Source organism: Maniola hyperantus, chromosome 6 (genome assembly GCF_902806685.2).
Source record: "Maniola hyperantus chromosome 6, iAphHyp1.2, whole genome shotgun sequence".
Classification (NCBI taxonomy): Eukaryota; Metazoa; Arthropoda; class Insecta; order Lepidoptera; family Nymphalidae; genus Maniola; species Maniola hyperantus.
Window position 1 is genome coordinate 2,805,022 of NC_048541.1, and position 13,170 is coordinate 2,818,191.

Here is a 13,170-nt window from a genome sequence, read left to right on the forward strand (position 1 = left end):
TTAACAATTTTTTGTAAGTATATTTACATTAGTTAGTACTCGTAATTTAATTAGTGTAATTGGGCTTTATGGCCGTTCTAATTAAATAATAAATAAATAAATAATAATAATAATTACACTCCTTTTGAGCAAACTTTGTAAAAAGCTATAAACAGACAAAGATTGCGACACTAATAAATTAAAATTTTGAGGAAAGTCATGTACAAAACTGTTATCGATAAAAGTAACTTTTTAATTTAGTAGTATCTCCTTATTATAATGAAAACCACAGAAAATCCACAGACCACCTCTCTTTTTCAACAAGAGAGGTAGTCTGTGGTCAGGGGCACAACCGATACGAAAAAAGAAATCGAATCAAATCCAATTTTATTTCATAAAAACTAAAGTTTTCACAAGATGCTCTGCAGTCTACACTATTCTAACATCTTACCTTAATAGGCACCGAAGTACTTGCCCGTTGAACAAATATCAAGCATCGGAATCTGTGTCAATAGAACTGCTGTTCGTTGGCAGTACGCGTTGATTGTTACAGTAATGCCACCCAACATGAGGAGAATGTAAGGGCTCCTACAAACCATAAGACGTTTTTGGTACGATTAGCGTCAAGAAAAAGCGCTTTCATCTTGAACTGGCGCAATGGGTGATTTATCGAACTATTTGGTAGTAGGTAGGTACGCAGAGAGGCGCGACGACGGCAGCAGATACGCTATTTTCATCGCACGTAGTATGGACTGAATGGTACCTATACTATGTTCAACGCATTTTTCGGCGTGCTTTGTTAAATTGATGCGTATTGACAGACGTACCTAATCATTGATATCACGTTTGAGTGACAGAGACGACGCTTTACGAAGCTGAAATGTCGATCATCCCCCTCTAATACACGACGTATAATATTTGCTTTACGTACGTACAGTCATCATCATGCGAAATCTCATCGCACCGCCGATTTTTTGCGTTGCGAATTCGCATCGCCGATTTTTGCGTTGCGAATTCGCATCGCATTGCAACGTAGTTTTGTATTTCAGCCCTTTCTTCTAACAAAATCCTCTCCCTTTCTTTCTAGGTGTCCAAACCAGAACCCAACCAGACTGAAACGGATTATGTTTAAGTGAAGAGTTGCCCTCAAGTATTTATTGGCCGGTCAAAAGTTTGTCGTTTGTAGGTGCTCTAATATCTTATATCACCCAAGTTGGAGAGTAACTGTATGCCAATTATCGGCTCGCACAAATGTACTTTAACAGCATGACCAGCCGCTGCCCCACTTCGGGTGCCCAATAACAAAATGGGGTTCGATAATGACTTCCCATGTTGTGTTTTACTCGATACTATTTTTGCTCTTGACTATGATCACATTTAGAAGGTTGTTCGCTTTGACATTCACTATCTAAACACGAAAATAATTTTGTTTTCTCACGGGCGAACTTTTAATATAATCAATTTTAATGTATGTTCCCCGATTACTCGAAAACGCCTAGACCGATTTTGAAAATTCTTTTTTTGTTTGAAAGGGTATACTTCAAAGTTGGTCCCATTTCAATTTGGTGAAGATCTGATGAACATCTTCGAAGATAGATACTGGAACTCCTCAATGGATAAGAGTAAATTGCTCGCGATCAGTGTAATAGCTTAGTAAACAGTAGACTTTTAACCAGTCATAGCATAATTCCATGGGGCCACTAAAAATTGTGAAATAAATTTTTTTTACAAAAAAAAACCGACTTCGTTACACAAACACTAAAAATTGAAAAATAATTTAATTTATTACCGAATATATTATGTATACAAGAGTTAATATAGTTCCATAATAATATTTTTTGGGGTCGGTGCCAATGAGGTGCCATGGTGGAGTCCCATAAAAATATGAAGTCTACACGATTCGCGCAGCTAAAGCTAATTGGCACCGGCACCAAAAAATATTATTATGGAACTATATTAACTCTTGTATACATAATATATTCGGTAATAAATTAAATTATTTTTCAATTTTTAGTGTTTGTGTAACGAAGTCGGTTTTTACTTTTTTTGTAAAAAAAAAATTCTATACATATGCTCTATGTGCAAACTCACTATCAAGTCTGTCTGCTTATAGTTATAAATTAATTACAGTCGACTGCATAAGCTATTGCTACTTCCTTTTATAAAATAATAATTATTTCATTTCTGATAAGGATTAAAGCAGAATATCTCGCGAGCCATCGAGCGTCTCATAGATTCCGACATTAACACACGCCTTTTAATTAAAGGCGACAACTTTTATGTATTCCATATTAGCAGTTAAAATGCAGTATAATTAATTTGCAGCAGAGTGAACTTATTGCAATCTAGTATAGGTAGGTAGGTACTATAACTGTCAACTGAGAAGACCATCAAAGCAAGGGATAGTCCGCGACAGGTTTCAGATGGTAATCGGGTAATATGAGGCGGGGGGACGCCCCGCACACCCGCACGTCACACACGCTCGCCCGCACCGGGTTAGCGCGGAGGCTGTGTGTTGGGCAGGGCGTTCCCTCCCCAATTGCCATTTCAATCTGTTGTGTACTATACTTGGTAACTCACATACTCTGTTAAACTTGTGTTAAGTAGGTCCGTATCAATAACGAACACTTTCGCTTTCTTAGAATTTCCTAAACACTGACTAACACTTGTCACTTGACCATCTAACATCTTAAGGTGCATTTACATACTCCCACGAGTGGCGAGATGGGATGCAATCTGTTTGTGCTTTGACGTTGTACTTAAACTTTTACTTCATACCATCTAACATCTCAAGGTGCATAGTAAATATAGATGATCCCGGCTGCATTGACGTGGTTAGTTGACGTAAGCCCTTAAGTTTCGAACCCATCAGGGATTATTTTTAACAGGGACTCAGTTCGCAACGCAGCTCGGCGTTCACGATAGTTTTTAAACGCTAAAATCTCAAGGTTCATTTACATACTAGCACGAGTGGCTAGATGGGACGCGACATGCTTGTTCACACTGTCATATCCGGTCCCGCTCCCGCCTCAAAATCGCGTAGGTGACGAGATTATATGCGACATATCGATGAAATTACCGACGACACGGGCGAGTGGCGAGACGGGCCACGAAGGCGAATATATGTGTAAATGCGCGGTTATATAGACTCAGGAAACCTAGCGTAGTAGCGTAAATGTGGGACGAGCATACGCGATATTTTGACATCTTTTCGGTGTTACGTTTTTAACTTCGGTAAAATGTCGGCTTTGAAGAAGAGCTTCATTTTGTATGGAAGGACGATTGGTGTTGCATAAAGTTTTTTGTGAAACACCAACTAGTGAAAAGTACTTACATAGGTATGATTATTTGAAACCTATTGAACAAATATATAACATTTAGCGTAGAATCTAGAGATTGAGTTAGTAATAATAACATTGCTCAGTGCTTCTAAACCATTTTACCTTTAAAACAACATACTACTTGCCTACATTATCCGAGTTAGTAATATTCGAGTAAACATGCATGGAAATGAGGCAAAAACATTGCATAGTTATCAGAAAACATGCCATGCGTGCAGCCTACTTGCTTCGGCCTAGATCTATAAGAATAGCACTTGTTAGTTGGTGTATCATACTGTTCTCCGGTCTCCCGTTCCGTTCCTTTTTAGGTCAGCTTTTCAGATTAGGAATGTACCTATCTACTGTTTACGGAGGTACATTAGTTCCATTGTTAGAATTGTGTGTTAGTGGCTTTATAAGTTCCGCAAATTGCCACCATTTTAGTGACGTCAGCACTAGACTGAAGTTTCGAGCTGATGGTATATTTTTATTTCGGCTGACGTCAAAATGACGTCATTTCGATGTTAATGACTAATGAGACATGGTTCCAGCGCAATAGCAATTTGCGGGACTTATACGTGATTGTAGTCTTGCAGTGTTAGTGTATTTATATTAAAGGTAACTTTGGGGTTTCCTTTATATTTTTAAGCGTGATCTAAGTCTTAACACATGGGGGTCGCTGAATGTTTTTGCTATCGTATCGAATGGGATGTCAGTTGAAAGAGATTTTGAGTTAATCTCCACATAGTATAAAATAAAGTCGCATCCTGCTGTCTGTATGTACACGCTTAGATCTTTTAAACTACGCAACGGATTTTAATGCGGTTTTATATCTAGATAGCGTGATTCGAGAGAAAGTTTAATATTGTTTTGAATATGATGATAATTATTGTTTAAAATGTCCGTGCGAAGCCGGAGCGGGTCGCTAGTGAATAATATTATAATTAGATATATGTACTTACTTAGTAAATTTTTAAAATATACCTATTTAATAAGCGTCAGACAAACACCTACGCGGCAGAAATAATGTACATCAACCTATAGAAAGAGATGGCAGATTTGAAGAGCATTGTCTCTGTCGTTGATACCGACAAAACGTCATACCTATAGGTATGAGTGACGCCTGACGGAGACAACGCTCTACAAAGCCGAAATGTCGTTCTAAAGGCCGATGTACATTACTTTTTGCCGTGTACTGTACTATATTTCAGCGTTTATTAAGAGGCGTGGCCTGATTTTAGTGTTGAACTTTATCTTGTTCTTTGGCTGATATCACGTTATTGGAAGTAGGCTACGTCAATAAGTGGACCGGACGGAAAGTTGGCAATATTGAACTTTCGTTTTATGAAGGTGCCAAAATCAATCCTCACTTATTGGGCACGGCCGGCTCGGCGCGGCGGTGAAATTGAAAGTATACCTTTACCTATAGATGATGATAAAGCTTACTTACTTAATAACCAAAGCTACATTATGAGAACCTTAAAATTAATCTTTTTAACGAATCCAATCAACTTTTAAGAAGATTTGCAATTTATAAATTTACAGGTCAATACAACAACAAAAAAACTATATATAGTATTTACATACAGAAAAACTTATCACAAGAAAATTTATATTTACCTATAGTAGGTACCTACCTTTTCTTTTGTTTTTGAACTTTGGTAAGGGATAGCCTAGTGGTTAGGACGTCCGCCTTCTAATCGGAGGTCGGGGGTTCGATCGCAGGCACGCACCTCTAGCTTTTTGTAGTTATGTGCGGTTTAATTAATTAAATAATTCACTTGCTTTAACGGTAAAGGAAAACATCGTGAGGAAACCTGCATGCCTGAGAGTTCTTCATAATGTTCTCAAAGGTGTGTGAAGTCTACCAATCCGCACATGGCCAGCGTGATAGACTATGGCCAAAACCCTTCTCACTCTGAGAGGAGACCCGTGCTCTGTAGTGAGCCAGTGATGGGTTGATCATGACGATGAAGGTCTTAAATAATTTTTGTTCTTACCTTTATCTTCTTGTGCCTCTCCGCTATTGCAGGTTGGCCGTCATCTCGTCATGACCTACGAGAATTTAGTCATCTCGTCATAACCTAGATGACCTTTTATTAAATATCTTAAATTAATTTCTTTTCTTATACAGGGTGTAACCAGAACGCTGGCAAAAACGAAGACAGGTGATAGTACTGATGATCACTGATGATATGATACCACAAAAAACGCCAAAAAAAATAAAAAAAATCTACATTTTATAAATTACAATTTCTGAGTTTTTGCTGAACACTCTCAAAATATCATTATGTAAATGGATTAAAAATATGGACTTTCGATTTATTACGAGCGACCTTTAAATGAGAGTAAAAAATGTCGCTATCCTTGCTATTTCTTTTAAGGAGGATGTAATTATACATTAAAATGTACACAAATTGCTTGCTTGAATTTTGTCACTGGGTAAATGTTTGCATGTACCCGTTATATACATTAAAATATAATGCTTCCATGATCTCTATCTATATATATAAAAGGGAAAGGTAACTGACTGACTGACTGACTGACTGACTGACTGATCTATCAACCTACAGCTCAAACTACTGGACGGATCGGGCTGAAATTTGGCATGCAGATTGCAGATAGCTATTATGACGTAGGCATCCGCTAAGAAAGTATTTTTGAAAATTCAACTCCTAAGGGGGTGAAATACGGGTTTGAAATTTTGTAGTCCACGCGGACGAAGTCGCGAGCATAAGCTAGTACTATATAAAAATGAATCGCTGAACGTGTTGCTGGTCGCAAATCTCTAGACAGCTGAACCGATTTCGCTAATTATTTTTTTATAATATTCCTTGAAGTAGGATGGTTCTTAACTTCTTACGGAGAGAAAAATTAAAAAAAAATCCTGAAAAAGAATCGACTGTTAGGCGGTACGCAGTGCGCCGGGGCAGCTAGTTAGTAATAATTATGTCTTCTACGATTACGTGAATTACGGAAAGGAGTCGCTACCCTCAGCAATGAGGAATAGGTACGTCACAGAGAGAGAGGTCTAGTAGATATTCTCGCTACCTTCGCAATGCCATTGAACGTAGATCTAGAAACCGTACACCCGACAGGTTATACCTGCTGTCCATCAGGCCTCCAGTTGCAGAAATCGATACGCATAAGTATTAATGACGAATCGGATACTTTCCGCTTCTGTTGCCACCTGTTATAATATATCCATTAGTATAATTTGACCTACGAGCCTACTTAGATGAATTTGCATTTACTTGGCCGTCCGTCCCACAGAGATTGAGAATTTCAGAATTAATTCACAAATAACAACTCAATCAATACGGTATTTTAACCAAGCGAGAAAGAAATCTAAAAACCGGCCAAGTGCGAGTCAGGCTCGCGCAACGAGGGTTCCGTAATTCAGTTTTTTCGACATTTTGCATGATAACTTAAAAACTATGATGCATAAAAATAAATAAAAATCAGTTTTAGAATGTACAGGTGAATACTTTACATATGATACCCCACTTGATATAGTTAGCTTACTTCGAAAATTGAAAATACTAATTATTAGTTTATGACCACAAATTATTATTTTTTGTGGGATGTAACCACAAATTCACGGTTTTCAGATTTTTCCTCTAATGCCAGCTATAAGACCCACCTTCCTGCCAAATTTCATGATTTTAGGTCAACGGGAAGTACCCTGTAGGTTTCTTGACAGACAACAAAGTGATCTTATAAGGGTTCCGTTTTTCCTTTTGAGGTACGGAACCCTAAAAAGGGCAAAATGCCTTATTATAATTAACAAATATTAACTTTAGTCAAGTATAATGTTATTATAATTGCACATTTTCCCTGCGAGACATGAAAGAAAGCTGAATTTAACAATGTGAAATTAATTTGCGTTATGGAGTACAAAACCGGTGCGGTGGCTCGAACTCACAGGACGCGAAGTTTTAGTTTAGGAGGAAACCATTAGTACTATGCTAGTATAATTATATCGTTTCTCAGGTAGCAGGTATTAAATTGCCCTCAGGGGAGAGGAAGGTCAGATAAGAAAATCGGTTCGGTCAAGTGTGCGCCTGTCATTTTTATCGTATCAAGATATACCCTAATATATCATCATCGTCAACCGATAGATGTCCACAGCTGGACATGGATCTCTTGTAGGGATTTCCGCACGCCACTAATAATGCTTATCTGATATCTCACAGATTCCTCCCCCATCCTCTCTAAGGTACCACAATCAACGCAGTTCCGGCGAAAAGAATCAGATATGCAAGAAACTGGTTTGTCTTTGTACCCGCATCTCTTTTATATCATCAACCCATCCGGCTCACTACAGAGCACTCACTAGAGAGCAGGTCTCCTCTCAGAGTGAGGTTTTGGCCATGTCTACCACGCTGGCCATGTGCGGATTGGTAGACTTCACACACCTTTGAGAACATTATGGAGAACTCTCAGATATGCAGGTTTTCTCACGACGACATTTAATTACTTAAAACGCACATAACCTCGAAAAGTTAGAGGTGCGCGCCCGGGCTCGAACCCCCGACCTCCGATTACAAGGCGGACATAGACTTTGTTAGGCTAAGGCTATCATAACTTTTTAGATGAATATAGTTCCTAATTAATAATGCACAGGAAAAGCACAATAAGCTAGATCAATCAAACAAGGTCAACGCACACAATTAACCTCTCCATACATCATAATTCACAACATAATCATACGTTTTAAAAGATATAAAAACGCCGGCTCTTATTCAAGTCGGTCGGTTACATAATAACCCCGTTCCCATTGCGAACTCACAAACCAGAAATACTCGATGAAGGCAACTTGGCTTAATAAAGTTCGCTCGCTAAATCAGAATTTCTGAATCCAGGCCAGCCAAAGAACCACAGAGAGACCTCGCCGTTTCTTGCAACTTTCTGTCAGGAATCTATATTCTATAGTACGCGACAGGTCGCGATGGCAGTCGGGGTATGGGTCACCCGCGCTATCACGCACCGGGTGTGAGGGGCGTTCCCACCCTGATTGCCATCTCGACCAGTCGCGTACCATACTAATCAATACACCTAATGTAAATAGCGGGCACGTGCTACCACGATGAATACGATGATTTCGAATCACTATCCATACTATAAATGCGAAAGTGTGTTTGTTTGTTGGTTTGTCCTTCAATCACTTCGCAACGGAGCAACGGATTTTGCATGGATATAGCTAAAGACCTGGAAAGTGCCAAAGGGTACTTTTTATCCCGGAAAATCAAAGAGTTCCAAAGGGATTTTTAGAACCTAAATCCACGCGGACGAAGTCGTGGGCATCAGCTAATTTTATCGATATTTTGACCCAGTCCCATCAGATGTGTCCATCAGTTGATCACGACGGGACTGCGGTGCTACGAAAGGAGAGGTGAACTTTGAGCTGTCTCTGTCAAACTACCCGCTTTCGTGAAGTTATAGCGAAAAGAACACGAAGGCGGGTATTTCGGTACCTACTGCCCGTGACAGTTCGCTTCTGTTCATAATCAATTTTATGGTAATTTGACTTATAAGTACCGCAAATTGCTATTGCGCTGGAACCATGTCTCATTAATCGATATTTTGACGTCAGCCGAAATAAAAATATACCATCAGCTCGAAACTTCAGTCTGTGTGCTGACGTCACTAAAATGGCGGCCTCGCGCATCAGCAATTTGCGGGACTTATATCTGTCAATAGCTTAGGTACCTATATTAAAAAATGTAAGATTTCACAAACAGAAAATGAGAATTTCGCTCTTTTTGGGCCTGATTAATCTATTCGGAAAAATAAGCTCAGAAAAATTTACGACTCAATGGGAAAATCTAATAAATCCAGCTTCATTTGAATAATGTTTGAATAGGTACCGCCTTTATAGGTGTGCTAAAAGACTTGGAAATTTAATGAAAATTCAACGACGAATAGCTAAGTACCTACCACCTATAGGTACTTATAGTACCATACCGTTGCGTAGAAAAGATGATTTTTTTTTTTAATGTGGACCTTTACCATTACGATTACAGATTGATTAGTATTTAATTTCGTTCTCATCTTTTCTGCGATCGATATCGGATTTTCCATGACACACCCCCTTCAATGTGTTATTATCAGCACGCATGGCTATTATACATATAGGCGCCTACTAGTAGTCAGTTAGTCCTTGACTGCAATCTCACCTTGTGGTAAGTGATGATGCAATCTAAGATGGATGCGGGCTAACCTGGAAGGGGTTATTAAACCCATTCATTCCCCTTTGGTTTCTACACGGCATCCTACCGGAACACTAAAGCGCTTGGCGATACGGCTTTGCCGGTAAGGTGGTAACTAGCCACGTCTGAAGCCTCCCACCAGACCAGACCAGAAATTTAGAAATTATCTAATTCCAAACGTCTGCTGGGAATCGAACCCGGGACCTCTCAACAAGACCACAGCGTTTACCACTGCGCCAGGGAGGTCGGCAAACCTATCATCAAGTAGGTACTCAAGATATTATAGACAATTATGGAAAATAAACTGCCTATTCCTTATCAATAGTATTATTATCTAGTAGTCGTCGTAAATTTCCCCCCAACCTACACTAATTACGCAGTCGTAAAGACAGATACTTGAATCTGACTTACTATAGATATTTCAATCCACGAAGACGCGCCCTACTAGTTTTTGTGAGGGGAAACTACGAGGTACGGGGACTAGTTTTTAACCAATTTATCTTCGTGTGTGTGCGTGTGTGTGTGTGTGTGTGTGTGTGTATATGTGCCTACAATTGCTGCATTGCGATAGAACTTACTTAACAGAACAGTACATAGCACACTTGCACTGTAAACGATTGGGACAAAGAGTGGGGCGCGTCATCATGGATTGAACTATCTATACCGAGTACCTTGATTGTTTTGTATTGTTAGCTAACGAATCGTATTGTCTCAATATTATTGTAATTTTTTTACCCCCTGTACAGTTATTAATCTGTGATGTAACAAATCATAAGCCGATCTGAAGTGTGGGAATGAGACTATAAAATCAGTAATGTACATCGAGTAATTAAGTTGCGTAATGTTTTCTAAGTAGTCTAACAGTAATTAGTAGGCCCTGTAGTGCAGGTATGGAGCACGTGGGAGGAATAACATACAATAATCGTGGTATTATAAAAGGGTGGCATCGCTCAGTACTTATTTGGATCCTAAGGCCTCTACTGTACCCAAGAGATTCTCAACATTCTTCTGTATACCCACATGAAATGAAAATTTATTTATAAATGCAACTATACTACAAAGGCTAAGCAAAGATCTTGAAATCTTTAAGATCATAAAAGTGCGGAAGGTGGAGTACCTCGGCCACATTATATATTTTCGCCTACTCCTAAAAGAAGGCTCCAACCTCCTAGAGCTACTATCTGAAATAGAAAAAACGATCTCCTGCAGCTCATTATTCAGGGGAAAATGGCCGGCAGAAGACCACCCAGCCGAAGAAGTATATCTTTGCTAAACAAATTACGCCAATGGTACGGGAAGAGTACCCGATCTATTCCGCGCAGCAGTGTCCAAGCCCTAATGATTGCCAACCTCCGATAGGAGACGGCATTTCAAGAAGAAGAAGGTCTATATTCTATACCTACCTTGTTCAGGGAGTCGAACTTACATAGGGCGCTCTCTATTGCACAATTATATACAAGTGAAAAGGACGATCGTGATTGATCAGTGGGTGTGACCAGCGTCGCAACATGAACGTTTTCTTACTTACCTATTACAGAGTAGGTATAGGCGAATTTTTTTATTATTAAACAAAATCCACTGTTACAGTCGTCGCTTAAAAAAATCCTAAACACGTCCAAATTAGGTGAATTCTCTTCGAGCATTAAATTCACAAGAGAGAAACTCTTGGTAACCGGAGATTTTTCCGTAATACCCCAATTTATATTCGTTGTCAAGCAATTAAATGGTCTTATCAACTAATCGGTTTACCTTCGATGTTTATTTCTTCTTATATTATGTATATTACAATAAAACTTAAAGCTAGCCTTATCTAATTACTATATAAATCATGACCGCGTGGAATGGTGCCAAGAATACTGGCTGCATTTCCGCGCTGGACAGCCAGGCTGATCCGTTGCGCAAAGAATGATCCAGCCCTTCTGTCACCAGATGAGGCTATTAATCGCGGTGAAATGTCTCGTAAAAAAATTTTAGCACTAAGACTCCATGGCCCCAGGGTCTCCACGGCAAACGGCACAAAAATGTAACTCTCTATAAGAGAGGCATACTTGCGCCGCTTGCCGTTTTCAGCTGTTTCTGCTGCGGCTCCCGGTCTTGATGCTGTCTTCCTGATATGACACGGGGCCAATGTGTCAACGCAAGTTGCGTCCCACATTAGCGCCCGTCCCCGTTCCCAGGGAACCAGCGTCAATCCATCAGGTCTCTTGCCATCATCCCGACTAATCCCTGCCGGCTCAATAAGCGCAGGAATATTTATGGTGGCAAGAGCTCTTTTAATTGTATCGTTAAGAGAGCCATGCCTAAACAGCCTACCAGAGCTCCTTTGGCAAGAGAGTCCGTGGATTCCAAATTTATCAACCTCTTTTCCACACGGACATCTGTGCTGATGGCACAGTGGTGTTCCCAATCTGAGACCTAGAGCCACACGAAAACTTTCGTTATCTAAAAGTGTGCCGAGATTTTTTGATGGCAAGGCATGCAGCCAATACCCAGATTCCTTTTCGGATAATGCTAGAAGCCTGGCACGATCTCTGTCACTTGTAAGATTTTGAACCAAATTTTATTTAATTTCTTCTTTACATTTAAACAAAAAGGTAGCCCGAAGTTTTTCGGCCGAACCTTTTATTATTTAAGTTTCATGGAACTAGATATTGACCATTTCACGGGTAGCATAAATTAAAAAAAACCGGCCAAGTGCGAGTCAGGCTCGCGCAATGAGGGTTCCGTACTACACTCATATTTTTTCGACATTTTACACGATAATTCAAAAACTATGATGCATAAAAATATTAAAAATCTGTTTTAGAATGTACAGGTGAAGACCTTTGATATGATACCCCACTTGATATAGTCACTCACTTCGAAAGTTGAAAATACAAATTATTAGTTCATGACCACAATTTAAATTTTTTTGCGTGATCTAACCCTAAATTCACGGTTTTCAGATTTTTCCCCAAATGTCAGCTATAAGATCTACCTACCTGCCAAATTTCATGATTCTAGGTCAACGGGAAGTAGGTACCCTATAGGTTTCTTGACAGACAGACAACAAAATGATCCTATAAGGGTTCCGTTTTTCCTTTTGAGGTACGGAACCCTAAAAATCACGTGAAAAGTTTTTCATAATAATTTTCACTAAGTAGCTACTGACGGAATGAATGATCTATCAACGTGGCATACAGATAGCTATTATGACGGCTATCGGCTAAGAAAGGATTTTTGAAAATTCAATCCCTAAAGGGATGAAACAGGGGTTTAAAATTTGTGTAGTCCACGCGGATAAAGTCGCGGGCATAAGCTAGTAATCTATATATATTTAATATATATAATTATAAAACCTGCCTGACTGACTGACTGACTGATCTATCAACGCACAAACTACTGGATGGATCGGACTGAGGCATGCAGATAGCCAGTGGCGTGCAGTTCATAGAGGCATTAAATCACTGCTTAGCCTACTTATAATGCATTAATGCTTCTTTTCCTTTAGTTCTTGCTTGTAAATAGGTTCCTAATTATCAACTGCTTACTCTGGCTATAAGCCCTATGCACGCCACTGCAGATAGCTATATGAGGAAGACATCCGCTAAGAAAGGATTTTAGAAAATTCAAACCTTATGGGGGTAATAATAGGGGTTTGAAAGTGCAGGCCACGCGGA

The 13,170-nt window shown here is 39.4% G+C and overlaps 1 protein-coding gene across 8 annotated transcripts in view; it reads left to right on the forward strand.

Moving 5' to 3' along the window:
* Prosap (prosap) overlaps positions 1 to 13,170 on the forward strand; it is a 253,358-nt gene that overhangs the window by 132,721 nt on the left and 107,467 nt on the right. The window lies entirely within an intron of this gene.